The sequence below is a fragment of the Paroedura picta genome, chromosome 1 (assembly GCF_049243985.1).
Source record: "Paroedura picta isolate Pp20150507F chromosome 1, Ppicta_v3.0, whole genome shotgun sequence".
Taxonomy (NCBI): Eukaryota; Metazoa; Chordata; class Lepidosauria; order Squamata; family Gekkonidae; genus Paroedura; species Paroedura picta.
In genome coordinates this window covers 49,612,690-49,639,480 of record NC_135369.1, presented here as the reverse complement: position 1 = coordinate 49,639,480, position 26,791 = coordinate 49,612,690, and the positions used below count along the sequence as shown (strand labels likewise).

The following is a 26,791-nucleotide window of genomic DNA, read 5'->3' as shown; positions in this document are numbered from 1 at the left end:
ATTCAACAGCCTGAGAACGAGCACTCGAAAAGGCCAAGCAATGCAAGAAGAAATGAAAAGTCGAAGTGCCAGGGATGTGGGGGGGGGGGTAGAGTTCTTGGGATAAATTTTTAATCTGAGTCAGACTTTGTTTTACTAGATAACATACTGCCAATCCTGCTAAACAAATTTAAGATTGTTTCTTTCTGTGTGGGAACCCAGCACGTGGCAAAACTTGGGCTTCATAAAAATAGAAAGAATTAGATGTATGTTTCTTGAAACGTCTACGAGGAATAGGAATGGGGGGGGGATCTCATTTCGCTCAATTTAACACCAGCAGCCAAAAGTCAAAGCAATTTTACAAGGAGTACAAAATGTTCTCACTGTGGAGGTTTGCTGAGGTTTCAGGTGAGTGTCCAGCGAAAGAGACTCCTGCTATTGGGGTCAGCTTCTATTCTTTCTGAATGTGATGTGCAGATGGCATCGTTCTGTGGAACAGCAAGCAGCAATTTTCCCATTCTGCTTCTGAATCCAAGGGCTGAAAACGGGGGCAGAGGTAAGGCTGGGAAAGGGCTCTCTGGCAATGACTTTGGCAGCTTCCGAAGTGGTAGCTGCTAGTGGCACCTGGTGACTTCTCATTATGTGCAGTATGACTCCTGTATGAACAGGGCCTAATTTCAGCAATCTTATCAGCCACTTAAGACTTCCTTATTGTATTGTGTACCAATGCATGCTGCTCTTGTGCCATACAGCTTACAGATACTAGTACAAGCTACGTAAGCCACATGCTTGATGGTCTGTAGTTGACATCCTCTAATATCATATTTCATTACATAAAAAATACTGCATCTCTGCTCCTGTCCATTTTGTTGTGTTATTTGAGTGCCTGACCTTTGCTTTGGGATCTGAGGTGCTTGGAAGAAAGATGGGTGTAATAAATTATTCTAACTAAACCGATAAATGTAGCTCTTACTTATGACAGCATTGGGCTTCCCAGAAACTGCAGGGGCTGATGTGGAAAGGAGTCACAATGTGGATACTTCTCATGTGATCTGACTTTTGGCATTATGCGAGCCAAGCATGAAGGAGTTATGTTATACTGGTAGCACTGACTCCAAGTGTTATGGGGGATTGTGCAAGAAAAGGTATCTTCTGGCGTCCTCCATTGATTAATATGCCATTTTGCTTTGTCCTTCATTGCTCTATTTTGCGTACATGCATTCATGGCATCACATACACACATTACCAACCTACCTCTCTGGGAATGATGAGGCAGAGAGTCTGCTACACTTCCAACTGTGTCTCTCCATAGAGATATTGCACAGCCCTTTGAGGAGATCCTCTACTTCCTGGCAGGAGAGTCACTTGGACAGAATGAAGAGCAATGCTCTCATTAAAAAAGACATGCTCCATTACCTCCCAAAGTCCCCTGTGACATCTCACCATTTTCTGGAATGATATCTCATTTCCAGCTGGGAGCAGATGAGACTTCCCACTACTGGTCTATAGATGCTCTGCTGAGCCAAACCCTGCAGAACAGTTTGTGTAGATTTGGAAACCTAAGAGGGGGAAACATCTTGCTACAAGGCAGTATCTATTGCCATCATGTGACAAACGGGGACCTGCAAGAAACTTGGGGGAAGGGGGCATTCCCCCAACCTTTGCTTCCTCGCCTCTCCTCTGTTCCCTGTCAAAGATCCCTCCTCTCTCTTTCTTCCCCATCCCTCATCTGTTCCCTGTCAAAGATCCCTCATCTCCCCTCACTCCCCCTTCTCCCCTCACCCCCTCTATGTAAGTTTTCTCCTACCTATCTGCCAAATCCCTCCTCTAGAATCCTCTCCTACCCCTCTTTCTCCGCTCTTCCTTGTTTGTCAATCTGCCCCTCTCTTACCCGACCCTTTCTCAAACAATGTCCCCCTTTCTTCCCCCTTCTCAATTTGCCCCTCTCTTTCTCTCTCCAGACACACACCCCCTTTTCTGTTTTCAACCTCCCTCAGACAATCCTTCTTTCTGTTCTCTCCCCCTCAGGCCAATACCCCCTTCTGTCTCTTCCCCTCATCTTCTTTGCTGCCTTTGAGCCCGGCAGTGATGGTGGTGCCTGTGAGCTGTTCCAAGGCTGTGCTCACCACCACCGCAGCCAGGCCTGGAGTGGCTCCCGGCACCTGCTGCCATGGTTAGGTCTGGAATCTCTCCTGCTGCCACAGCTAGGCCTGGAGCAGTTCCCAGCATTCCCCATCACTGCAGCCAAGCCAGGAGCAGATCCCAGCATCTACCATCACTGCAGTCAGGCCTGGAGCAGCTCCCAACAATTGCTCTCACTGAGGAGTGAGTCCCAGAAAGGCTCCTGGGGTCTGCCACAACCAGGCTCTACCACCACAGCAGCTACTGTTGCTAGGTTCACACACCACTATAGCCACCGCAGTAGCTGGAGAACATGCACAGACAATACTATTTTACATGCAGGGGGGGGGGGATTACCTCTCCCATATTATTCAAAGATGTCACATTTTACTGCAAACTTGGAATACCTAAAGTCTATTTGTGGCCCTGATCCACGCATTGAGGTATCTGCAGATAGTGACACATTTGGAAGTCAGTATAATAGATTGGGGGTACTGCAGGGGCACTTAAAAGAGAGGCATCCTTGAGGACTGCCCTACAGTGATTGACTTCTTCTTTACTGTGCATTTCTACAAGTCAAATCTCAAGCAATTCTCATGAAGCCATAAATTCAACAAAGTGGCCTTGAACATATCATTATCATCCATGTTCAGTTAATTCAGAATATTTGTGATCTTTCATAAGGTTGTTGTGATTATGAATGATGAGTTAATGATTTAAAGGCCCTTGAACTCCAACAATCAATAAACGTAGAGTTCAACACAGTGTTGTGGAAGGCGACGAGTTCAAATGTACCAGAATCAGCCTGGGATGGTTAAGAGGACTAGAAGAAGCACGAATCATTTTCATGAGTCTGCTATGCATATGCTCTCTGCTTCTCTCCCATCCCCCTCCCCACACACACACCACACATACCCTTGATCTTTTCTATTTTTAATAGGAAGAAGCTGCAATAAATTAAAATTTTATAAGACTGACAAATAAAAAAACTCCACTAAAATTGAAAGCAAGAAACAGTTTTAACAAGCATATGGGGTTTTATGAGAAGAGTGGGTGAAAATTGATCCTTATACTGTGAATAAATGCATTCTTCTATTTTCCTTGGGTTATGCAGATGATAGCAGTAATCCACAAACCATTTAAGCTAGGGAAGTTGGTCAAACAACTTCACTCTATCCAAATCTATAGGTCCAGGAATAATTAAGTATATTTTGGAACCAAACTGTAGCCTTAAAACTACTGAAGATCTGTGTGTATCTAACAACACCAAAAAGTTACCCTATGCTCTTTCCCTGAAAAATCAGGACTTGCATGTTAGACACCAAGCTTACATTATGTGTCTAAATAGAGTTACACCCTACTAAGTCCATTGCTCTTAGAAGCATATTGTTCTATGTAGTGTGGCACTGTAAGAACCAAGCTACATGTTACATTTTTAAACAAGTTTAGGTTCCTCTGCTTTTCCTACAGCCACACAGAAGCTCTGGGTAACATTGTTTTTCATGTATGTGTTTAGGGGGAGGGGGAAATTATTTGCATAACTTTAGAGCCACAGCTCCAAAAGAGTATTGCGTAGTTTGGACCTTAAGAGAGGTAAAATACACAAAATATTTCTTCCCTCTACAGAGTACCTGACAGCCATGTTCACAACGATTGGCTATTATGATGGTTATCAGTGTAATTTGTTGTTGTTGTTGTTATGGAATTGGCAGCTGTTCAAATTGTTGTCTCTTCCAGAGCCAACATGGTTGGGCATCTGTCAAGACCCAGTACTCAGTACAAAGCCAGCAGCCCGCGTGGGATTCTAGGCACATCTACATTCATCAGGAAAGGGGGGGGGATCTCAAGAGACCTACCATTTGCTACTGGTAGTACATTTGGAGGAGGGAATGAACTGCTTTAAGCCTTATCAGCTCCTTTGTGGAGCCCTAACAGCACTGACAAGTTTGTAGAATTGCTATGGAGTCGCACTCTACTTCCTCATCCAGGGAGCTCTATATGTAAATACATAAGGGGCAATGCATTTAGTGCAGGGACCCATTGAAGAGTACCTTCCTCAAGACCCCCAAAACCGGGCATCTTCCCCAATAAGTAGTGCTGTCTCCAAGAAAGCCCAGTTTTCACTAAGAAGGGAGCAATATACATAGACAAGAGTTTTAAAAATTGGCGCCTCAGTTTGTCCTGTGCACAACAAAACCCATTTTGCCATTATATCTAAACCACCAAGGGCTGGTTTGGACTTGCCCTGCAAACCAAGATAGTAAATCCTAGGATTTCTTCCACAGTTGCCATCTTGTTTTATAAGGCTGTATCCACCCATCAAACTTAAATGGACTCCGGGGAATGGTAGAGGACAGGAAGGCCTGGAGGATCATGGTCCTTGGGATCGCGATGAGTCGGACACGACTTCGCACCTAACAACTACTACAATCCACCCATCATTGGATGCTATAGCATTCACCTGCAACTGGATGGTCTTATTGACCACATGAAAAATCCTGACCGTTTCTGCACGAGGAATCTGCCCCTGAACAGCCTCCAGTTGCTGGCAGGTTTTAAAGCACCCTCTCCATGATGTTGCCTGGATCCCAAAGCTGTGGACAGGCTGGCTTATGTTTTGACCAGATTTAATTCAGGATTAAGGAAATTGCAAAAAGTGGATCTGTCACTTTCTGTCTTGCATCCCATCAGGGAGCAACCAGAGGCAAGCCCATATGGAGGGGAAAGGCACAATAGCCTCTGAAGCATTGTCCCAGCCTCGCACCCGCCCTCCCCTCTCCATTTCCTACTCTGAGTAATTTTTTTTAATGGCGTAGTGCTCTTTGCAGTACGACTGCAAAGGTACATTGTCAAAGGTATAATAAAATCTTCTGCAAAGTGTCCATGATCTTTTTGGGATTAGGCAGGCAAAAACAGTCCAATTTCTATTTTCTGGAGGTGGGAAATGAGCTGGGAAAGAGGGAGAGGGCCGGTGCTCAAGCATTCTTCTCCCAATCATACAGGGGTCTGAGCACTTTGTTTTTAAGCCAACCATTTACACAAAATGACTTTTTGGGATCCAGGGACCATGTTCAGCATCTCAGAAATCCACGCAGACATAAATAATATTCAAAAGAACTCAAATCCCAAAAAGTGGGGGAATACTGTATCATGCTGTGTTTCTCCATAGTGACACAGCAGTGTTGATTTTTCTTTAAACTGCATCTGTTTTGTGGCATCACCACATAACGATACAGAAGAGCCTTTTTAAAAAAATAATTAATGTTAGGCCTTGGTGGGGAGAGAAAGTTTCAGCCCACGAGAGAACTGCTGTGCTGTGATTGGTGGCTTGCTATGATTGACAACCCAAATAGTGAGGGAAGAAGTTCAGCCTGAAGCCTTGTCAGGAGGCAAAAAGCCACGACGGAGCAGAGGGAAAACGCGGGAGGGGTCTCCTGTGATGAGGACTGCAAAATGAGGTTTACCATCCCATGTTTTCAAGCAGGAGGCCAAGCACATTTTACCCCTCCATGCGGAAACTGTCCCTGTCGCAAATGACGGTTTTTGTACAATGACAGCACAATATCCAACCATGTGCAGATGCAGCCAATCAAGAGAAACCATATTTTCCTGATATTTTCTGATATTTCCCTGATTTAGAATCCAAAAGGGAAACTAGAATCCAAAAGGAAAACAAGAAATAATGCATTATCTTGCAGGAAGGCGCAGGAAGTGGGGGGGGGAGGAACAGTCTTACAAGCAAACTCGTATCACACCACTAGCCCATTGTTCAGTATTATAGCTGTGCCAAACCAATGCCTAGTCCTACCCTGAAGCTATGAGGGCCTAAACTGGATTTTTAAACCTGAGATTTTATTGCTTTGAATCTGCCCAATGTTTCTCCCTTGACTAGAAAATGTAAGCTAACTAAGTCCAAACACAGCTGTCAAATAAAATCAGCAACAAAGTCCAACAAAAAGCAGGGAGTGGGGGAGGAGTAAGAATATGCTATGGTTTAAAAGTGCTTGTCACGGACCTTTAAGACTACAGAAGGAAAGTCATACCCCTTTAGAGTCCTGTCTGTGGCAAGTATTACCTAACATCCACACTCACTCCCCCCCCCATCTCACTGTTTATGAGGTGATGAGAAAAAAACACAGCTCCCTCTCTTGTCAGTAGGACATCTCCACTCAGCTAGGGGGGAGGGATACTAAACAAATGGGGAAAGTTCAGCTTCCATGGACAGCTGGTGGGGAGCAGAACATCCATTACACCCTTTTAGTGCTGGTATCGTCATCAGCGGGTTCGTCATGAAGTTTGCCAAACCCAACAAAAAAAAAAAGTAACTTGTTTGCATTGCATGACTGACTTCTGGGATGTTTTCTCCTCCACAGGATGCCGCACAAAGAATTTAAACAGATTGAACAAACCAAACCCAAAAAAAGGCAAATATTTGCATTCTGAAACATTGGCTTTTCATCCTAACAGCATATGGAATCGTTTAAAAATAATTCTCACTGCAAACATTCTCTCTCTCTCTCTCTCTCCAATTCATATATAATTTTAAACCATGTGTCTGTCTTGTCACTATAAAGGAGGATTGGGAATTTCAGGCTGCAAAGACATACCCCCAGATGGCAAAAGACAACATGGGGCCTAATTTGCACAACAGCAGAAGCCCCTAATCTGCTTTATTTTCTGGGGCCAATCTATTAAGCATATGTAGCAATCAGAAAGAGATTAACTCTGAACAAGAATGCAAACAGAGCATTCTCTCACCCCAGGTAGGCAATCATAGCCAGCCTCTTCATCTCCAGATCATACATCCCCTTAGCATGGACGACCTGTGGTGGGTCACAGGACCAACCCTTACTCTTTCTTCTCTGCAGACATATATAGATACCCTTTGTACCTTATAACTGTCCCCTGCAGTATCCCTGTTTCCAGAAGGGACAACACTGATGTGAAGAACAACAGCATGTGCTCCCACATGGCCAAGGTTCTAATGTTACCTAGCTCATATAAAAACCAGCTAAGTTACAGCAGTTCCCATGGTACAAAAGTAGTTTAAGAAGGGACATGTAGTATAATTGCTAGAGTGTCAGACTAGGATCCAGGAGAACAAAGTTTGAATCCCAGGGAACCTTTCTGGGTATTGTTGGGTCTGTCACATTCTCAACCTAACCTACCTATTATGAGCATAAAATGGTGGAGAGATGGATGTAATTCAAGTTGGTTTCCTATTATTATTACTACTATTATTTGTTGTTGTTAGGTGCAAAGTCGTGTCCAACCCATCGCGACCTCATGGACAATGATCCTTCAGGCCTTCTTGTCCTCTACCATTCCCCAGAGTCCATTTAAGTTTGTACCCACTGCTTCAGTGACTCCATCCAGCCACCTCATTCTCTGTCATCCCCTTCTTCTTTTGCCCGCAATCGCTCCCAGCATTAGGCTCTTCTCCAGGGAGTCCTTTCTTCTCATGAGGTGGCCAAAGTATTTGAGTTTCATCTTCAGGATCTGGCCTTCTAAGGAGCAGTCAGGGCTGATCTCCTCTAGGACTGACCGGTTTGTTCGCCTTGCAGTCCAAGGGAATCGCAAGAGTCTTCTCCAGCACCAAAGTTCAAAAGCCTCAATTCTTTGATGCTTGGCCTTCCTTATGGTCCAGCTTTCACAGCCATACATTGCAACTGGGAAGACCATAGCCTTGACTAAATGCACTTTGGTTGGCAGGGTGATGTCTCTGCTTTTTAGGATGCTGTCTAGATTTGCCATAGCTTTCCTCCCCAGGAGCAAGCGTCTTTTAATTTCTTTGCTGCAGTCCCCATCTACAGTGATCTTGAAGCCCCAGAAAATAAAATCTGTCACCACCTCCATTTCTTCCCCATCTATTTGCCAGGAATTGAGAGGGCTGGATGCCCTCGTTTTCTTGATATTGAGTTTCAAGCCAACTTTTGCACTCTCCTCCTTCACCCGCATCACTAGAATCTTTAGTTCCTCTTCACTTTCTGCCATTAGAGTTGTATCATCTGCATATCTGTGGTTGTTGATATTTCTCTCTGCAATCTTGATCCCAATTTCTGACTCATCTAACCCCGCCTTTCTCATGATGTGCTCCGCATACAAGTTAAATAGGCAAGGCGACAGTATACAGCCTTGCCGAACTCCTTTTTCAATTTTGAACCAGTGATTCCATGCTCGGTTCTCACTGTTGCTTCTTTTCCTCCATATAGGTTTCCCAAGAGACAGATAAGATGCTCTGGTATTCCCATCTCTTTAATTACTTGCCACAATTTGTTGTGCTCCACACAATCAAAGGCTTTAGCATAGTCAATGAAACAGAAGTAGATGTTCTACTGGAACTCTCTAGCATTCTCCATCATCCAGCGTATGTTGGCAATTTGATCTCTAGTTCCTCTGCCTCTTCGAAATCCTGCCTGTACTTCTGAAAGTTCTCAGTCCACTTATTGCTGGAGCCTAGCTTGTAGGATTTTGAGCATAACTTTGCTAGCATGAGAAATAAGTGCAATGTTGCGGTAGTTTGAACATTCTTTGGCGTTGCCCTTCTTTGGGTTTGGAATGTAAACTGACCGTTTCCAATCCTGTGGCCACTGTTGAGTTTTCCAATTTGCTGGCATATTGAGTGTAGCAACTTTACTGCATCGTCTTTTAAGATTTTGAATAGTTCAACTGGAATGCTTATCACCTCCACTCGCTTTATTGTTGCTCAGATTTCCTAAGGCCCATTTGACTTCACATTCCAGGATGTCTGACTCCAGGTCAGTAACTACCCCCTTGCGGTTATCGGGGATGTTAAGCTCATTCTTGTATAGTTCTTCTGTATAATTTTGCCACCTTTTAAAAATCTCTTCTGCTTCTGTGAGGTCCCTACCATTTTGGTCCTATTTATCATACCCATTTTTACATGAAATGTTCTCTTCATATCTCCAATTTTTGAAGAGATCTCTGGTCCTCCCCATTCTATTGTTTTCTTCTATTTGTTTGCACTGTTCATTTAAGAAGGCATTCTTATCTCTTCTAGCTATTCTTTGGAATTCTGCATTCAGTTGGGTGTATCTTTCTCTTTCTCCCTTGCCTTTCAGTTCCCTTCTCTCCTCAGCTATTTGTAAAGCTTCCTCAGACAGCCATTTTGCTTTCTTGCATTTTTTTTTCTTTGGGATGGTTTTAGTTGCTACCTCTTGTACAATGTCGCGAACCTCCGTCCATAGTTCTTCAGGCACTCTGTCTATCAGATCTAATTCCTTAAATCTATTTGTCACCTCTACTGTATATTCATTAGGGATATGATTTAGTTCATACCTGAGTGGCCTAGTGCTTTTCCCTACTTTCTTCATTTTATTGTTACTACTACTACTACTACTACTACTACTACTACTACTACTACTACTACTACTACATTTATTACCCGTCACTCTTAGCATGCCAGCTCATGGTGGGTTCTAAGATAAAAACCTCACAATAATAAACCCCCAATAAGACCCCATTAAAATTACAACCAATTAAAAAAACCAACCTGGTGGAAACAATCCTTCCCCAAATAGAACACCTGCCAACAGGTGGCAGAGGGCTGTGTCAACAAACATCCTCAAGATGGTCAAAGGATGATATACTTTAAGGAAAGAAGTAGGGTATAAATGAAGTGAAAATATAAATACAGGTAAAATATAGTTGATTTTAAATACATATATGCATGAATATTCAGTCATCATGGTATAGAGATGAGGAGCAGCATACTCTGAGCTGGAGATCTGGGTTTGCAGCCAGCTAGGGGACCCTCAAAGCTCTCTCAGCCCCACTTACCTCACCATGTGACTGTTGTAAGGAGAGGAAGCTGCAGTTGCAAACTGCTTTGAGACTCCTTCAGGTAGAGAAAAGTAGGATATTAAAAAAAAAACCCGCTTCTTCCTCTATTCAGTTATCCAAATGTTTAGATCTGCAGTTTCAAGACTAGGTAGTCAGTCATTTTGCATAACAGCCTTTCCCTGCCTGCCATTAATTTAGTTGATCCCCTTTGCTATTAGTTGGTCATTGCTGTTAGCTTCGGGTTGGTTTACAAAGGGAAGTTAGGTTATAGTAAAGCAGACAGGTAGGACTCATTCTTTAATATGGGGCGAAATATGACAGATTAAGGCCCAAGCAAAAGTGGAACTTGGTAGTTTTCCAGAGAAGAGAAGAGGCGCCAAAGATATACAACTGCTGCTTTTTTATCACTTTGATTGTAAATCCTGTGCAGATCAAGGTGTGTTCTAAGTCCCTTTGACTTCACTGAATCTCCAAGAACTCTCGTTACTTGGTTTCATTGTGGAGAAAATTCTAAGAGGAGATGGGCTTTGTCAGAGACACCCCCCAGCATCTGCTTCATGATTAATTTTTTAAAAGTTTCTGTGAGGCCTTTAAAATAAAATCCTATCAACACAGAGGTATTCACAACTATGAAGAGAAGGGGTTTAAGGGCAATTGGCTGTTTACTTCTTCCCTTGGTCTATCCCAGAGGCTAAGGAAGGGTTAAAAATGTATCCTTTTTGCCTTTTTATTTTATTCTCAAGACAGAAAAGTTCAACAGGGCATTCAGTGAGCAGATCAGAGCCATAAACAGGGGCCTCCAGTGAATTCTAAAAAATAAAAGAACAACACATTTAAAAAAAATAATCTGCAGGAAAACTTGTTTACTGTTGGATTTTGTCATGCTTAAAAGATGTGGGGAGAGAAATCTGGATTCAGGGCTTCTATTCATTTGCAAAACAAAAACTAAGGGCTTTATACAAAGTGGAGAGATTCTGAGAACTTTGGCACCATGCACCATGCACTCAAGTGCCAGTCAAACTTCGTTAACTGAAACATAAGTGCACGCGCACACACACACACACATACTGTCCTTGGATTGCCTCATTGTTACAGTTGGGTATCCAATTTGAGCACCACATTGCTTTGTGACTGTGTAGTAGCTACTTGCACTTCAGGGTCATGCATCACTTTAGAAAGTGATACAGATAGATGCATTGTCTGTGCTATGCACCTGCACAGTCAAGGGCATCTAACTGTGATTGCAAGACTTATCTATTATATTTTATTTTTTATAATTAGGTTTATAAGACTGACTTTCTTGGCCCAGGGAGGTGTACAAGAATTTAAAGCAACAAAATTAAAACCAGAATCAATTATAGGCACGCAGAAACGCCAAAGAGTAAATTTCCACATAAAATCTGAATCTTTGTTTTTCTTTTTATCTTCTCTTTAGTGAGCCTTCAGGGAAGGGTGGCATACAAACAGAATACATAATACATATGCCTTTTAATTTGGTGGTTTTGTGGGGGGAGGGCAGCTATAAGAAATCAGCATGTAGTTGTGCATTTACAGTCATGTTTCATCCACAATCTGCCATGTTTGAGCTGTTCAAATGCACACAAAAAGCCCGTCAAACAGTAGGCTCCTAAGATTGCTGTATATCAACAGGATATGAGCTTAGCCAACAAGCATGCCCAAAAAAGTATTGTGTTGTACAACCAGGCAGCCCACAAGAATTTGTGGGTCCATCTCACTTTCCTCCTACCTTGATATTTTCTCTTTCCATTCCAAGAAAGCCTCCACAGTTTCTTCCTTTCCCCTGCTGTTTTCTCTCCTTCCCATTCGCCAAACAAGGTTGGAGAATCTGGAAAGACCTGCCTAGGGTACTTCATTGCCCCCTGTATCCTCCGCCCTACATTATTTCCTCTTTTCATTCTCTAGGAAACCCCACATCTTCCCATTTCTCTGCTCCCTTCTCTTCTTCCCACTCACTAAACAATGTACCTTATCTCCCTCTCCCGCCCAATCTTATACACATACACATACACACATGCATGCATACATACAGATATATACAGATGTGTGTATCTGTATCTATTGTTGTTGTTAGGTGTAAAGTCGTGTCCGACCCATCGCGACCCCATGGACAATGATCCTCCAGGCCTTCCTGTCCTCTACCATTCCCCGGAGCTTTGCGCGCCTCCCAATTGGCCACTTGGCCCTGGATTGCCACTCTGAGGAGCGAATCACTCCTCAGAGTATTTATCCCCGACGGGTCCCGCCCTAACTATTCCCCAACAGCCCTTACTCTTTTATTTAATCCGCTCCGCAGGAGCGGATTAAAGATGTATGTATGTTTGTATGTGATCCACCCAGATGTGGCAGTGGCTATCACGCAACTTACATACATAAAGATATATACAGATAGACAGATAGATATAAACACACATATATAGTTTACCCTGTGAGGTAGTTTAAGCTGAGTTTGCGTGACTGACCCAAGGTCACCCTGTGAGCTTCCATGACAAACTGGGGATTTGAACCCAAGACCCTAGTCTGAAACTCTAACTACTGCACAACACTGGCTTTGATGCTCATTGATACTGGGCCTGGCCTTGATGAATGCTTTCTCAAAGGCTAGATCCAGCCCTGACAGTAACCACTATTTCACAGTAACTCTTGGATTTCCTTTCTTGCCTCCCCCTGGAAGCTTCTCCCTGGGAAAAATCTAGACAAGCTGCAAAGGTCATGTGGTAGGAAATTAGGTGACTTGTGCAATGGCCACAGATGAGCCCAGCCAACTCATGCAAATTGTACACTGGCTGTCATTGGGCCCAGGAAAGTTGTATGATAGCCACTGCCACACCTGGGTGGATCACACACATTGCATAGTACCAAGATGACCAGTGGCTACTGCTGGGTTTGCATCGATGAGTCCTCTCTCCAGTTGGAAGTGAAGGAAACAATAATAGAATGTGGCACCAGAAATGCCATGGAAAGAGCCCTACCCCAGTCTTCTTCTGACATAAATCAAGGTTTGTAAGCTGGTGATATTGTTATGGTTACCTAGAACCCCCCCCCCCATAATTACTTATATCTCAGAGGATATTAATTACTTAAAGGTACTCTACTTCTATTCATTTTGTGGGGGACAGAATAGCAATATTTTTTTTCAGATTTTTCTGGAAACCTTGGGTTTGTTTTAGGTTTTAAAAAAAGATCTGTCTTGTTCTTCATGGCTCCAGTCACTAGATTTAAGTATCTACAGATGGGAATGATAATAAACTTTAACAACAGAACACTGAAAACAAATTATGTATATTACTAGAAGCAAAGCTCATTGTATCCAGGAATACAACGGGCACTAGAGTTTGGCAGTGGGAAGAGGAAGGGGAGAAGTTGTCCAGTCTGTAAGGGCATGAGGTTGAATGTGTGATTTGTGTGGGTGGTTGTGGTGGCATGGAGACAAATGAGGGCATGGGTGTGGAGATATGGGTGTCAAGAACCTGTAGTGTGGAATGTTCATTGAGTATGGGAGAGGTCTGAACTTTGGGAATTGTGGCCTAGTGCTTACAGATGAGCTTTCCAGAGCCATGTCTTCAGATATGTGAAGGAAAAATCAGACTGGAGACTCTTCTTAGGGGGAAATTACATGGCAACCAATTCCTCCCAGTTCTGCATTCAACATCATTTTCCTTCTTGTCACCTGCCCTAATACAATCAGGGTAGTCACAGTACACAGGTGTCCACCCTGCTTCTTCTGTCTCCATTTTTTACTGTTGATAAAATATTATGTGCCCAATTGCTTCTTTCACGGTTGCTCCTTAGAAGAAGAAGAGCTGGAGTTTTGTACCCTGCTGTTTACTACCCAAAGGAGTCTCAAAGTGGTTTACAAATACCTTTCCCCTTAATCTCCCCACAATAGACAACCTGTGAGGGATGTGGGGCTGTGAGAGGTCTGAGAGAACTGGGAATGGGCCACAGTGACCCAGCAGACATCAGGTGTCTCAAAGCAGTTTTCAATCCCCTTCCCTTCCTCTCCCCATAGCAGACTTTCCGTGAAGGTGGTGGGTTAGAGAGCCTCACTTGGAAGATGGCAAAACTAAGAGGAGGTCCCTCTGTGCACAGCAGTCTTGACCTTAGTCAGGTTTATGCGCACCTAGGTAGTGTGGAATTCCAGAAGATGAGTCTACACCAATCTGGCAACCTTACCTCCTCTCTGCAATGTTTTCTTGACCTAAAATAGATCAGGGGGTGCTAGGTAGCTGTGGGGGCATTACACACTTTTGAGGCACCACTTTCAGACTTCAAGGAATATGTTCAGACCAGGGACAGCCAAACTCCAGGTGGCGTCTGGAATTGCTGCTCATCTCCAGACTATATAGACGAGCTCCGCAGGCAAAAATGGATACTTTGGAGGGGTGACTGTGTAGCATTGTATCCCCCTGAGGTTTACGGATGCCAACCTACAGGTGGGGTCCGAGAATCCCCTGGAAGTACAGCTCATCTCTAGGCAGTTAGGTTGAAGGGAAAGCTCTCTCCCCTCACATGCATCCCTTCGAAAGGAATACACGTGGCCCCAGAATCCACTTGGTTGCTTGGTTGGTGATTCTGCCCTTCTGAAGCCTCAGACCTACTGCAGGCAACTGCAGTCCCTGTTATTACCTGCAAGGCCAAGTCGTTGCGTAGTAAAAGTGAATCACCGAGTTTTCCCCAAAGTCTCACTGTCTACTTTCCTGTAAAGCTAACTACACTTGAAATTCTGGGCCACTTATGACTTCGAGTTCATAGGAGTTTTTATTTGCCAGGCCCAAGCTTGAAAAAAGTCACTTTAGTTCCTATGTCTCTCCAGCTATTTACTTGTTCACTATTTACAGTTTCAGAGCCTCTTGTGGCGCAGAGTGGTAATGCAACAGAGATGCAGTCTGAACCTCTGCCCATGAGGCTGGGAGTTCAATCCCAGCATTCGGCTCAAGGTTGACTCAGCCTTCCATCCTTCCGAGGTCGGTAAAATGAGTACCCAGCTTGCTGGGGGGAAAACGGTAATGACTGGGGAAGGCACTGGCAAACCACCCCGTATTGAGTCTGCCGTGAAAACGCTAGAGGGCATCACCCCAAGGGTCAGACATGACCCAGTGCTTGCACAGGGGATACCTTTACCTTACCTTTATTTACAGTTTCAGGCTCCTATGAAGTTTGGACACGGTTGAGGAGAAGAAACATTAAAGGTCTCCCACGCCGGTTGTTGTGGAGCTGAAACACTTAAGGCCTACTGCACAGGGTTGTTGTGCAGATGAAAGAGGAGGCAAAAGAACCTCTGCAACAGCTTCCAGTTTCACCTGCACAACAACCATGTGTGGTAGGTCTCAAATCTGCAGAGAGTTGCTTGGCTGTTTCTTCCCTCCAGCAGCATGGCTGGCCACAACAGTATTTAAGTGAGAAAGGGTTTTTTTGTGGCTTCACTGTCAGCCAACTGTTTGGCAGGAGGGGAAAGTCCTCCCCTCAAAAGGAAGGCCCACCCCCATGCCCTCAGACTCCCCTGCATTGCTCTTGGAAACGCCTCCCTCCCCTCAGTCAGGGGCTGTTAAAGGCTCCTTCGCAGCAGGCCTGAAGGGAGGAGGGGGAGGGAGAGCATTCTGCAGCCTCCGGCCAGCTCTGTCAGTGTTCTGAGGCAATTTGCAGTTGGACATGACAGTTAGTACAACCTTGGGGCAAAAAGGGCTGGTGCAGCCTGTCCAAGCCTCTGTTCTCATCCCCCTTGGCATCCCTACAGATCTCCTCTCCCAGCGGTGGTCAGGAGCGGACTGGCGGTTTTGTCTCCAGATTGCCCCTGGGTGGGCAGGCCCTGTCAGAACTTTGGCCCGGTGATTTGGCTTCCTGACTGGCTTTGTGCCTCCCGACTGGCTAGAACGCTTGCCTGTCTTGGTGACAGCAGCTTACCCAGGTGCGTGGCCTCTGATTGGTGGGCCTGCATGGTCTCTGGGTGGCGCGGTCTCTCCAGGGGCCAGCCCAATCCAGACGCGCCCAGCTTTGCTGGGTGCATCCGGATTGGCCCACTGCCTGTGGTTTCAGAGGGCCGGACAGGCCCGGATAGCAGCCCTGAGACCCGGACAGCACTGCCCAGATGGGCCTTTCAGAAATATATAGAGGAACTGTGGTAAGGATTGTTATTTATCAGTCTCTCGTGAAACATAAAAAATGATTATTGGGGGATTGACAATCTGGCTGAAGCTAAATGAAGGATGGCATTTAGCCTAAGCATAAGCTAACTCCAGCCAAAGAATGGCACTGAAAGGAGACCTGCCACAGTTACCTTCTTATTCATATAAGCCAAAATGGCTCAGGTAATATGGCCTAAGAGCCTCTTGTGGCGCAGAGTGGTAAGGCAGCCGTCTGAAAGCTTTGCCCATGAGGCTGGGAGTTCAATCCCAGCAGCCGGCTCAAGGTTGACTCAGCCTTCCATCCTTCCGAGGTCGGTAAAATGAGTACCCAGCTTGCTGCTGGGGGGGTAAATGGTAATGACTGGGGAAGGCACTGGCAAACCACCCCATATTGAGTCTGCCATGAAAACGCTGGAGGGCGTCACCCCAAGGGTCAGACATGACTCGGTGCTTGCACAGGGGATACCTTTACCTTTACTTAATATGGCCTAATCTATGACTGATTCTGCACGGAGGCGTAAAATGCAGCCCGCCTCCTGCTTACAAATGTGCATTTGGAAACCACACAATTGCATGGTTCCTGATGGGAGACCTTGGGTTGTCAATCAATGCAAGACACCAATCCCTTCACAGTGGTTGTTTTGGGGACCTAAACATCTATGTGTGTTTCCCCATTCCTCAAGCTCCAAACTTAATTTTTTTTAATACACTTCTATGTTGCCATGTGGGAACACCACAACAGTAAAACATTTTTTAAAAAAATTAAGACATCTGCAGTGCATTAAACTTGTATAGCATTTTTAAAAAAATCCTTATCCCTGAAGGGAAGTCATGAATAATATCTGAACAGATCCTGCTACATACAAGCTTAAGAATGGCAGTGTCAGTAGTCTTTTTTCAGTTGTGGCTGTGGCTCAGTAGTAGAGAGCAAGAGGTCTCTGCTGGAACAAATTTAAACCATCCACTGTGAGCCTCTTAAACTGTCTATTTTTCTCTCCCTTCCAGTCTCCATTTTGCTTTCTCCATGCTTGGAAGCAGGAAGGAGTGAAATCTATCACTGAAATGGCTGCCAGCCATTTAAACTTAGATACAGAAACAAAGACCAGTCAACTGAAGAACTCCACGAAGAGAAGGGCAAATTGGTTGATTGAACACCTTTCAATAAATCTACTTGTGAGCCTTGAAGTAAGCTTGTCCTTGTCTTCATGGAGCCATTTAAACTTAACATCTTGATAGATCCATCCTGCTGGAAGCCCTTTAAACCCTCATTTCAGCAGTTCCCTGGGGTAAATCTCCATGTGGAAGAGGCTCTCATGACTCTAAAAGTCCCAGGCTGTTCTATGGTCCATCTTGACTTGAAAATATCCTTCTTTGGAAGTGAAGCAAAGGCAGTGCCATACTGAGCAAAATGATCAAGAGTAATTGTTAGAGGATGTTCTATCCCAGATGTAAAAATCGATGCAAAAATCAGCACTCTTATTAGTTATTGAGGAAATGGGTGATGAATCTTGTAGGAATTCAGAGTTTTGTTCTGTTTGACAAAGGAATCAGTGCCTACTCCTTAACTATTTAGTTTTTCAACACTCTTGAAGGGGAGGGAGTTATAATTAGAAACAATGTAATGCATCAGACAACTCAGCTATCCATTTTAATTAGAAAAGTCCCTGTGGCATAACTGCATGCTGCCCCAATTTATTTTTCATCCTTCAGAAATATGAGCTCTTGACGGAAAAGTTTCTTTCAGTTCTGGCTCTGGGAGCGGTGATTTAAGGTCTGGGATTTTGCACTGTTTTTCCTGTCATTATCAGGAACTTGTGTGCTGCAAACCCATTTCTAAATAATGTTTGCTAACACTTTTGGCTCCTCACATGGAGACAGCCAGCTAGTTTACACAAGTCTTCTATTCTGAAATATGTATTTTATTTGGCCAGCTAGAATAGATAAGAATCAACTGCCTGTTTCCCAGTTAATAAAAAGCATACAAAGAGATGAAGGCTCTGCCAGCATATCTTGTTTACTTAAACGAAAAAAAAGTTTGGCATAATATGTGAAATCGGAAATGAGCTCATCCTTTGATTATTTTCACATTGAAGAATTAGCTGTTTTGATGGAAAGTGGTTTCGTGTCTTCAGAAATCCTTTGTATGGCCAAGTAATTGGCTAAAGTATATATCACTGATATGTAACATATATCACAGATGAAAATACTAAGTACTTTTAACTTCACAATAAAATAGATTACCACTCCTAATTTGGACAAATGGCTGTGAAGAAATTTCCCTCTAATTTGATTTCCATCATTCTGGAGGGGAGGAACGACTTCAATGATGATGAGAGAGACATTAGGGGTTCATTGTCTCAATGTTAAAGGCACATGTGCAGAGGGAAGTAGAACCTGTCAGTAGGTTTATTTGGTCTGATTCATGAAGTCAGCAGTAATTGTGAAGATCCCACCCCCACTTCCAGCTGGGAGCACCTTGGATAGTAGGATCCCCTTCTTATTTTGGACTTAATTGTTTTAATAGGCGCTCCCTTCTATGTACTAGGGAACTGAAAGTTGGGGGGTGTCATAAAGGCACTTGGGTACAGTCACAACATTGGAAAATCCCAGGGGAGAAGAGGAAGGGAATGCTGGAATTAGAAACTGATTAAGTGCAATTTCCCCCAGCTCAGGGTAGATATCACTCTCAATAACAAATGACTTTTCAACACTGCAGACATCACCCAATACCCTGACATACCTAGAGGTGTCAGCCCAGGCCAAGAAAGTTGCTGTTCCACTAACCAAACCTGGATCTTCTTTATCCATTTTTTTAGATGAAGAAGGGCACAAGTTATTGAAGATTTTCACATTACCACTCTAAACCAGATGTTATTAGTACGCACGCACACCCACAAAATTGTACTATTTCGGATTTGACCTGAAACTATTTGGGCCGAATTCAAAACGTATTGATACCCCTTAATGTTTTGGCATTCAGATGAATCAATGTTGCTGAATCAAGAAAGTTTGGGGGATTTTGCACATGCATGCTCCCCTCCCCACTGTCACACACAAAGATGCCTACAAAGATAGGGGGAGGGATTTAAAGAGAGTGAGCCACTGCCTAACAGCTGTTGACAGCCGCTCCATCCACTCCCAGCTTGGTGAGAAATTTAAAGGGGGTGAGCTGCTGTTAGGCAGCTGCCCATTCCCCTTAAATCCCCCCACACAAACAAACACACCTTCACAGGCAGACCTCAAGCCCAGGATTCAAGGTGAGATACCCCATTCCTAAAACTTTCCAATTTCTTCTCTTCTGTCTTTTATAAGTGTGCTTTCTTGTAGGTATGCATGTGCAATTGAATAGGAAATCTGTTTGCAGGGACCTAGTGTAGGTTCTTTACATTTTATTCTTTTGATTTTATTTTGTATACAATTAAGTTGTTTGTGTTTACAATTACAATTACTCTCTCACACTCTTTCTTCATCATTCTATTTTGAGGAATCCTCAACAATATCCACCCTGATATACAGACTACAAAGTCCTGTATGATTCTTTTCTGGAACCCTTTTAAAATCTAATTTATCCTTCTCTGGGTCCAGCTTGAAAAACATAGCCAGTGAGGTGGTACTCTGGTGACTGAGTGGGAGGGGGAAAGCATGCAATTTCCCAGTAATGATCAAGAAGCAGTGGTAAGGTCGAGCAGTCCTGAGCAAGCATTCTTCATGGCCATCAGCAGCCCATAACCACACCAAGGGCTACCAGCTGGCCATCAGATATTTGCTCAGCAATAATGGATATGCCCCCTTGCCTTGCTTCCACTACTGTGTTTTCCTTTGTCCTGGTGATCACTGTGCAGCAGCTGCATGCAACGGTGCCACCTCCGCAAGTTTCAGGTGCAGGAGGGGGGAGGTGCCCATGATGGGGACCAGCAGCATCTGTGTAGGCTCTGTAAGTTTCATGTGCAGGGGGGAGTGAGCATGCATGATGGCGGCAGGTGGCATCTCCAGCAAAGCCACAAATGGTACTCTGCACGTTTTTTGGGGATTGGGGTGGATTTCCCTACTTTATTAAACCACTAAAGTACGGGGAGGTGCAAAAATGGGGGTTCTCCCAACCCTGGCAGGGGTATGTTTTTGTTATTAGATTTGTTACCCACTGCTATCAGCAAATCATCTCACGGTAAGTTACTGAGGTCCTTGCCCAAACTCCATGCACCCTAAGTTCCACTCCCAAATTCCCCAACCCAGAGCTGGCATCCCTAGCTAGCAGCTGTCACAAATTCAGGGAAATGCATGCAACAAAGTCAGAGATCCACTTTTCCATATATTTGAGATTAAACTGTGTTTATTTTAAATTTTTTACCTTTCTTCCTATAAACAGAGCCCCAAGGCAACTTACAAACTATATGCAGACAAATATAACACATGAAAATCAACAACCCCCTACATAACTAGAGAAACAACAATATACCAACAAAATAGCCACAATATACTAGCAGAAAGCTTACTGGAATAGTGTTCTTGCAGCACCTTCTAAAAATTAGCAGAGAGGATGTTCTCCTTACCTGTCTTGGCAGTCAAGTCTAAAGAAGTGCAAAGGTGATTTGCATGCTACCCTATAAGATGATTCGACAAGCTGCAAAGAGTGGGAGGAAGAACAAAGCATGTGCAGAAGATATTGCAGAAGAGATGGTCCTTCAAATATGTGAATCCCAGATCTATGAAAGGTAAGAGCTGGCACTATGGATATGCACTGGAAACATGATAGCCCTCTTTAAGTATTTGAAAGGTTGTCACTTGGAGGAGGGCAGGATGCTGTTTCTGTTGGCTGCAGAGGAGAGGACACGCAGTAATGGGTTTAAACTACAAGTACAACAATATAGGCTAGATATTAGGAAAAAAATTTTCACAGTCAGAGTACTTCAGCAGTGGAATAGGCTGCCTAAGGAGGTGGTGAGCTCCCCCTCACTGGCAGTCTGCAATCAAAGGTTGAATACACACTTTTCTTGGATGCTTTAGGATGCTTAGGGCTGATCCTGCATTGAGCAGGGGGTTGGACTAGATGGCCTGTATGGCCCCTTCCAACTCTATGATTCTATGATTCTATGATTCAATCAAAAGAAAGGCCAGCATGAGTTTAGAAGCTTCAAAGCTGTGTTCAAAGGCAGCCCAGCACAGAAGGCAACAGCATATTTTTTTAACCATTTCATTAGCTACATGCCCTCCAACATTTCCTTATAATCTTTAGTCTTATAATCTTAGTCTTATAATCTTTAGTGTTATTCAACACATGATCCTACATGTCCACAAGCTATATACAACATACATATGCAAAGAGGCAGTGAACGGGGATGGACTGGGTGCTTGACCACAAGGTTGCTTTAACAACCTAACCATGACCCCTGGCAATACACAACTCTCCTTCAGTGATCAAGATTTGGTTCAAGTGTAAAACTGGTCAAACATTACAAACTCATTCCAAAGACATGACTTGGCCCTGTAGCTTTAGTGGCTATGATGCAAACAGAAAACAGCTCAGCTCCATACTCTAAACCAGTATTGAAGAAAAGTACTAAAGCAATCCAATCAGGAACTCTCCCCATATATAAGTGAGGGAGTTTGAACAAGGGAAGTTCCGTTGGCTGTTAGATTCTCATCTAAGTGTTCAGCAACCCTGGCTTTGAAAGAGTCTGAATAGGGCTGTAGTTATCCCATGATCCCCACAGGAAATGATGGTCCTGAACATGCTCAGGACTCCGAGGTGCCATGTTCAGTGCAATGGCTGCATGAGATTTCTGCCCTCCCTGTCACCAGTCTCCTTTTCCCTTATAATTTTGTCAAGTATTTCAAAGCACTGAGAAAGGCTGCAGCTACGTAAGCATAGCACTAAGAATAGTATCCTGGCTTTTTTGTTTTTTTAATCTTCTGGGCAACCTGTGGCTGTAAGTGCAGACTAGGAATAAAAGTTTACCAGACTGATTTGTTGCTGATGTTGAAACATTTTCCCATGTGGCATGGTCCTTTGCGTTATGAGTGTGCCACAACACTTTCAAATGGGGAAGCATCTGCCTGAAATCTGCAGAATCTACCATCCCAGCTTAATGTGTGCTCTGCACTTCTTGAAATGCTTCACTGACATTATCTTAGTAATTCAAGGGTTGTGACATGGAGGGTAGGCAATGGCATCTCTTGGCTGGCAACTAGACAATTTCAGGACCTCCTGGCTATTTTACACACATGCCATACAAATAATGATAATGATAATGATAATGATAATAGAAAAACTGAAATAGTGTTCTTTCCTCCTTAGCAATCAAATGCAATAATGTAGCACCGAGCCAGCATGGTCTAGTGGTGAATATGTTGGACTAGTATCTGGGAGACCCAGGTTTAAATCTCCACTGGGCCATGGAAACAGGCTGGGTGACCTTGGGTCAGCCACACTCTCTCAGCCATATCGAACTCACGTGGTTCTTGTGAAGAGAAAATGGAAGAAAAGAGAGTGATGTAAGCTGCTGCGCGTGCTCATATAAGATAAAGGCAAAATATAAACAAGGTAAATAAATAATAAATACAATTGCTATTTTAAATGGCATCCAGAAATCTTCCTGATGTACACCACTCATCCTTCATAATGACAGGTTTGTCTCTGGCAGGTCTCAGTATATGTGTAAAGAAAAATATAACAGCACACAACCCTCCCCCCCCCCATCTACTTAGTGCACAGCATAGACCAATCCATCAGGTTGAATAGCATGTTCCAAGATCCACATAATGCTGAGCTCATACCAACTGCTTTCTTTCCGTTTTGACAGCCAGTCTAAACCCAGGAACTCGACCATCAGCATGGCTGTGTTTCTACTGTCCAGAGGCTTCCCATCCATGCAAACGTCCATTTCGCTAAGGAACTTTGCTTCATCCTGTGTACAGAAAATTATGTCACTGTCCCTCGTTTGAATTGTTCGTTCTTTGGGTTGCTACCTGAGGCTATATTAACCAAACAGTATCTCAATATTTCTCAAGTGTCACAAGGCCTAAACATCCCATTTCAGTCTTTCCTAAACTCTGTGTGCATTTATTAGCACCCCAAAAGCGGTTTTCCACTGTTGGCTTTCAAAGGAACCATGTGTATACATATTTTTGTATAATAAACATGATTAACATTAAGATTAACAGTAAAGAAAACTGAGCAGCACAAAAGGTGGCTCATATTTCTTTACCTTCCATTGAATAAAACCCAAGTTGTGGCTGTGATGAAGCACTCCTTAAAACCAATGGTGATTGACCCTCAGTGTGTTTGGGGGGGAGTGTTCCACTACTAGGAAATAATTTCTTATCAAACCTAAGCCTATTTTACTGCCTTACCAACATGAAATGTATTTTATTTATTTAATTAACATTATATAGATTGCTATATTTATGGAATCTAAATGTATAAAAAGCTCTCATATTTCACAAGCAAAATTGCAAATATACTATTTTTTGTTTACTTCCTTTATTGTCCACCTGGAGACTCCAAGAGCAAGAGAGATTTAATGAACAGCACAGTAGGATCAGGATTAAAAAAAATATATATGCAAAAAAGTATCACAGCTGATATGTCAAGTGATGCAGAAAATAAAGTTACAAAAGGAGAAAACAATGCAGTAAGAGCGGGATAATCCAAAAGTAGAACATGATGATGCAGTCATTGGAAAGCTCAGTGCTATTCAGCATAGACAGGGTAGGGAGGGGGAAACATTACTTTGTGTCAGAAGACATATAACCTTCTATACAGACTCAAATACAATTCTTGACATCTTAGACAGAAAGACTATGGTTACAGCTCCAAATTGGGAAATACCTGAAGATTTGCAGGGTGGGGTGGGGTGTACAGCCTGATGAGTGCAGGGTTTGGGCAAGGGAGTGACCTCAGAAGTATATAATGCTATAGATGCCACCTTCCAAAGCAGCCATTTTCCCCAGAGGGACTGATATTTATTTACTGTATGGCGTGTGTAGTGTAGGCAGGAGATCCAAGGTGGTTTGGATATTCAGAGGTGGTTTGCCATTGCCAGCCTCCATGTCATAACCCCTAGTGTTCCGTGGAGAACTCCATCCAAATCCTTGGAGATCTCCCTTCCAAATCCTAGCTGGGTCGGCCCTACTTAGCTTCTGAGATCTAACAGGATCGGATTTACCTGGGCTATCCAGCTCAGAGCTAAGTATCTGACTAAGTATGGCAGGTCAGCATGACTAACTGGTGTTATGATCCTGCCTAACACAGTGCTTCCGCCACCCACCAAGTACACAGCATTATCAATACAAAGATTTATTTAAGCGTTCTAATGCCATCTTTTCTAGTACTCATGGTGGGACAAGGAAGCTTACCAAAAAACTTGTCCCACAGGTTCCAGAAAATTAAAAATACAATGAAAGCACACCATCAGTTTGCCTCCTCAAAATGCCCATCTGAATGTACCCTTTGTTTCATTTCCCTTTTATAGCTGGGATCAAACAATGCTGCCAAGGCTGCATTTATATTTATATCAATGAACTGTTCTGTGTGTTTGCATAATTCTTAGAAAGCTTGCAGGCGAGAGCTGCCAAAAAACCAGAACTGTACCAGCCCTATTACAAATTGAGCAAGCTCTCTGCATGCTATCACACCTTTCAACACCTGCAGCTACACTTAAGGGTTTATCTCACTTTGAAAACAGGCAAAGCCAAGCTAACAGCTTTTGCTGATGGTGACACTGGACAGTTGCACTTCATCTGTTAAGTCTAGACAGCTGCAGAGGTGACCTGCCTCTTTCCAGAATGTCTCACAGGAAAACAAAGCCCAGATCCTTCAAATCATTGGTGTGTCCCCCCCCCCACCTCTCACCCTGCCTTTCCTTGCTCATTCTTAGAGTATTGTTGCCAAGCTAGTCCTAGGGACTGCTCCACTTTCCGTAAGTAAAATCCAGTGATGTTGAAAACTTTACAAACGATTAGTTTGAAAATTGGCCTCATTTTTTCCTCTCATACAACCCAGAGACTACACAGACATTTTATTTGCTATTTAAAACATGTAGTGCTTAAAGAAAGTATGCATCCTCTGAGCTGTTTGTCATTGAGCATTACACAGACTGCTAGCCATCACTGGTGCATGCTCACAACTTACTTGCTGGGTGATTGAGTTCAGGTGGCCATGAAAACTCCCATCAGCCCTGGCAAAGATGCTGGAGAAGACTGGAAAGACTAGTTTACAGGAATGATAAGCCCCAATTAGAGCCTGTCCTCCTTAAACTGTCACCCTACCCCACCCAGCAAAAAGGTAAGGTAGTATATGTGCATGGCCATAAATAGTGAGAGCATCTCAGGTGCCTGCAGATGTCCAGCAAATATTTTTGAGTATTCAGCAGGAACACTTCAAAGAGACCATCGCCTTGTGGCAGACCACCGGCATCCATAGATCCCCCTGTGGTGCATCGAGAGGTAGTTGTTTGTTGCGGGGATGGGAGGATAGTTTTTTTGCCGCCGGGGTACATAATTTTAATGGGGTATTATACCTAATATATGTGAGAGTATTACTGTGCACCCTGCTGTGAGACAGCTTGCTGATAGTGGCGAGGAATAATAATAATAATAATAATAATAATAATAATAATAATAACAACAACAACAACAACAACAACAACAACAACAATAATAATACACTTTATGTCTTATGGGGAGCTTACATCAGTCTTGTATCCACCATTTTATCTTCATGACAACCCTGTGAGGTAGGTTACTCTGGCCCAAGATCACCTAGCAAGCTTCAGTGCAGAATGGGGATTCAAACTGGAGTCTCACAATGAGAACCAGAGTGGTTCAGATCAATAGCCTCCAGTTTGGAGAACTGGTTTTGATTCCACAGGTCCCAGTTCTCCACATGAAGCCTGTTGGGTGCCCTTGTGCAAGTCACTGTTCTCTCAGAAATTTCTCAGCTCCAGCTATCTGTTGTAGGAAGAAGAAGGGAATCCAATTGCGAGCTACTTTGAGACTTCTTCCGGTAATGAAAAACAGAGAACAAAAAACAACTCTTGTCCTTCTTCCAGAGGTACGTGCTTGACAGTACAATTGTCAGACATTGATTTCAAAGGGCTTAGACAGGTGTAACTCCAAATGGAAATGCACTATAAACCAACAAGAAATTCTTGACCTTTCAATTTCCAGTAACAGTAAAGGGACATTCAGTAGGTTCATTACCCTGAACATTAAAGCTTCCAATCCATTTTGAAAATTTCACCTATTGGTGGTAAAAAAAAAAAACCTGTGGTCATGAGTATTCATAATTGAATGTCCATTTAAAGGCCAATTCCGCACCAGCAGCTCTATTCTGGGCTGCTACCGGTGCGTTGCAGGGGATCTATATGTTCTGCCGCTTTTGTGTCACCTGTGGGGACACATTATGGCAGCGGAGCAGGTTCACTGCTGAAATGTATTCCCATGGGAGATGCAGCCATGGCAGAATGGTTCTACCATGTGGGGGAGTGGTGGTGGGGTTGTTTTGCAGGAAGGAAGGATTGTATGAAAACGCAATCCCACCTTCCTCCAAAACAAAAAACAAATGTCCCACAATGCAGCAATGCACACCAAAGCTGAACAGGGCATTTTGTCTCCCCTCCGGGCCTCCCTGTCCACATGGGCCTGCCTCTGGACAGGCCTCGTTCACCCCAGCTTTGAAGAAGGGAACACAGATTCTTCCATGTTCCTTCACATGTGGCAAATGAAGGCCCGATCCATGGCAGGCC

The 26,791-nt window shown here is 43.6% G+C and overlaps 1 protein-coding gene and 1 long non-coding RNA gene across 2 annotated transcripts in view; one reads left to right on the top strand and one right to left on the bottom strand.

Annotated features, from left to right (window-relative positions):
- LOC143836773 (uncharacterized) overlaps positions 1 to 26,791 on the bottom strand; it is a 49,630-nt gene that overhangs the window by 14,891 nt on the left and 7,948 nt on the right. The window lies entirely within an intron of this gene.
- LOC143836881 (uncharacterized) lies at positions 364 to 26,271 on the top strand. Its single transcript, XR_013230832.1, has 3 exons — positions 364 to 535; positions 20,413 to 20,758; positions 26,004 to 26,271. It is a non-coding gene; the product is annotated as an uncharacterized LOC143836881 (long non-coding RNA).